The sequence below is a fragment of the Heterocephalus glaber genome, unplaced genomic scaffold (assembly GCF_053883595.1).
Source record: "Heterocephalus glaber isolate CG9 unplaced genomic scaffold, H.glaber_assembly_v1.0 deba00001481, whole genome shotgun sequence".
Taxonomy (NCBI): Eukaryota; Metazoa; Chordata; class Mammalia; order Rodentia; family Bathyergidae; genus Heterocephalus; species Heterocephalus glaber.
The window spans coordinates 41,657,791-41,660,647 of record NW_028258317.1 but is presented as its reverse complement, the minus strand read 5'-3'; the positions used below and the strand labels follow the sequence as shown (position 1 = coordinate 41,660,647).

Genomic DNA, 2,857 nt, shown 5'->3' with positions numbered 1-2,857 from the left:
GACACCTAATAGTGGCTGAATCTTAGGAAGCACTTGCTCCTTTCCCTCCATCACTCCGGGTAAGGTCTGCCTCTTTCACCCTGCCTGGGTCACTTCCTTTGAATGCAGAAGTTTGTTGGCCAAAGAGGTGGGAACTGGTGCCCTTGAGATCTATTTTCCTTTCTGAGATGGAAAGATATGATGGTGTCCTTGATGGAAAAGACACCGTTGGCTTGGCCCAGGCCAAGCTGGGCTTCTGCACAGATCAGGAGGACATCAGCTCTCTGACTGTGGTTTAGCATCTGAAGGGAAGAGTCTTTCCTATGGTCGCCCTGTGTGGCCAGTGGTTGGGACAGAGGCCATCATCTATGGGTCAAAGTCTGCAGAGTCATTTGAGGCAGCTGTCTGAGGAATCTGGGAAACAGAGGAGGACTAGATAAGACTAACACATGCCACAGAAGCGCAGCTTCCATCTCCAGACCTAGCATGATTGAGTTGGCCCTTGGGATGGACGGTGAGCCCTGGGAGTTGCAGGAGATGCTGCTGTATGTGCACAGGAAATGCCAGACTACAGGTGGCTCTGGTGCTGAGCCATGGCTCTACTAATTGGGCCAAACCTCCTTTAAGTTTTGACCGAGGGCTTCGTGGGACACAGATGCAGCATGCCTAGGACTTTTACAAGCCTGATGTGCTCTCTGGTTATACTAGAGTAGGTGGAAAACTCTATACAGTGCTACCTCACTGCAATAGACCACTGCTATTCTGTCTACTGTGAAAACATCTGTGCCCAGTGGCAGAAAGAGGGAAATGATAAAGATTTTACCTTGAATGATTTTGGCTTCATGAACTTTCACTCACTATATTGCAAACTACTTCAGAAATCTCTGGCTCAGAGGATGCGGAATGACTCCCTTAATGACCAGATCAGAGATAAAAATACTATGTAGAGTGGACAGGACGCCTTTGGGGAAGTTAAATTAGAAGTTACTTATTTTGACAGAGAAGTGGAAAGGGCATTTATGAAGGCCAGTTGTGAACTCTTTAATCTGAAAACAAAGGCTTCTTTGCTTGTATGGAATCACAATGGAAATATGTACAGATCTTTGGTTGATGCTGCCCTTGCTTCCATTCCTGCATACTTCTCCCCTCAGCAATTGGCAGGAAAGGGGAGTGCAGTGCTCACCTAAGCTTCTGGTTTGGCTGCCACTCACAGTCATACAAGATGGCAACACCAGAGTCTGCTCTTCAGAAAATAACAGCACGATTATGTGCTTAAAGTCAAGGCTTGACTGAAGAGCTTGTGTGGCACCTGATGTCTTTGATGAAAGCATGAAGCTCAGAAGTCACTTATTACATGACTGGCTACATCCCCAGTGTTCAGTAGATTCTCTGAAGGAACACGGTAGCTCCTGGGGTGGAGGAAAAGAACAAAAGAACTCACGTTCCATGCCCCTCTTCCAGTGATGACACTTTGGATGTGGGAGTAGGACGCTTGCACTCAAACACAGCAGCAGTTCCAGGCCCTGCTAAGAAAGTGCCAAGACTTCCTGAAACAGCAACAGAAGCCCCGGCAGGTGTCATTAGTAACAAGGAGCATTAAAGTGCTGCTCTGTGAGGTACAAGACTTCACAGTGGGCTGGGCTGGGGGCATGGGAAGGGCTGGAGGAATGGGAGGTCTGGGTCAGTTTAAAGGATTACATGTTGTTAAATTTTATGTGACTGACAGAGAACCTACACAATTATCTCCATTTTTGGAAAAGTCCCTTTGCTCAGCTTGCTAACAGCTTCCTTTGTGGTCCAGTCAGTGCCAAACACACTGGACTGACACTGTGGGCTATGTAAAACTTTCTACTCCTCTGGCATTTATATGCATGGAGTCTAGTTTTTCAACCCGATTCAAATCATGTGCATCTGTCAGGAGAAAACAGAAGTAGTAGTCACCAGTTTAAATTCTTTTTTAAAGAAGTAAAATTCTATACTTTGAACAAAGATTATTAATGAAAGTACACATGGCTTTTGAAAAACCTTTCTAGCTTAGGAAATGGGGTCTTAAAATGTAATATGAACAATCCTTGTTTGAAAATGATGAAACATACACTTTTTCTAGGATTATACATCCTAAAGAGGGACAAAAAGAGGACAGTCACACTGATTCTGGACTGTGGAATATTGCCTAACGTCAAGGCCTGCAGTGACAAGTTACTGTAATGACCCCTGAACAGAGAAATGCTAGCACTGAGCAGGCTTTGCATAGAAAACGTGATTCATTCAGGAGCTGTGGATACAGCTATAGGAACTGATTGTTCCTGATCAGTTCATAATGGACTATCTCCTCACAACCTTGATGTTATTGGAGCTATGTATGAGGAAGCTTGTTGTTACAGTCTTTCTTTGCACCTTATTTTAAAAGACACAGGAAACATGTTTTGGCTCCCTTTAAAAATTCAAATAGAGAGGATGGGGCAGGGCATTATTAGGTTACTTCTGATTCAGTGTTATAAATGTAATTTTTAGACTGACAACTTAAATTCATCGTGTAAGAGTTCTCTCCTTTTGTTTAATGTGTGCGTGTGTCCAGTGAAACTAAGAAAGTACAGTACACCCCAAGTTTTTACATAGTCTGACTAGTCAAAAAGAGATTCTACTTCAAGCTTGGAATTAGCATTTATAAGGCTTTTCTAAGACTTTCAACCTTTATTAAAAAACAAAAGAAAAAAATTCCTGCCATGTGGGATAAATAAGATTGTTTGGAAAGCTTTATAGATGTTTTTGGTGCTGAACTATGATATGAACCTTATAGGTTGTAAACTACAGAGTTGGAACTAATGTATAGAACTAAATTTTTAAAACTTTTTTTGCTGTTAAATTTTGTGAAGTT

General features: G+C 42.7%; 1 pseudogene; it reads left to right on the top strand.

Moving 5' to 3' along the window:
- The first annotated feature begins 526 nt into the window (after positions 1-526).
- Positions 527-1,579, top strand: LOC101722829 (hydroxymethylglutaryl-CoA synthase, cytoplasmic pseudogene; annotated as a pseudogene).
- Positions 1,580-2,857: the final 1,278 nt, after the last annotated feature.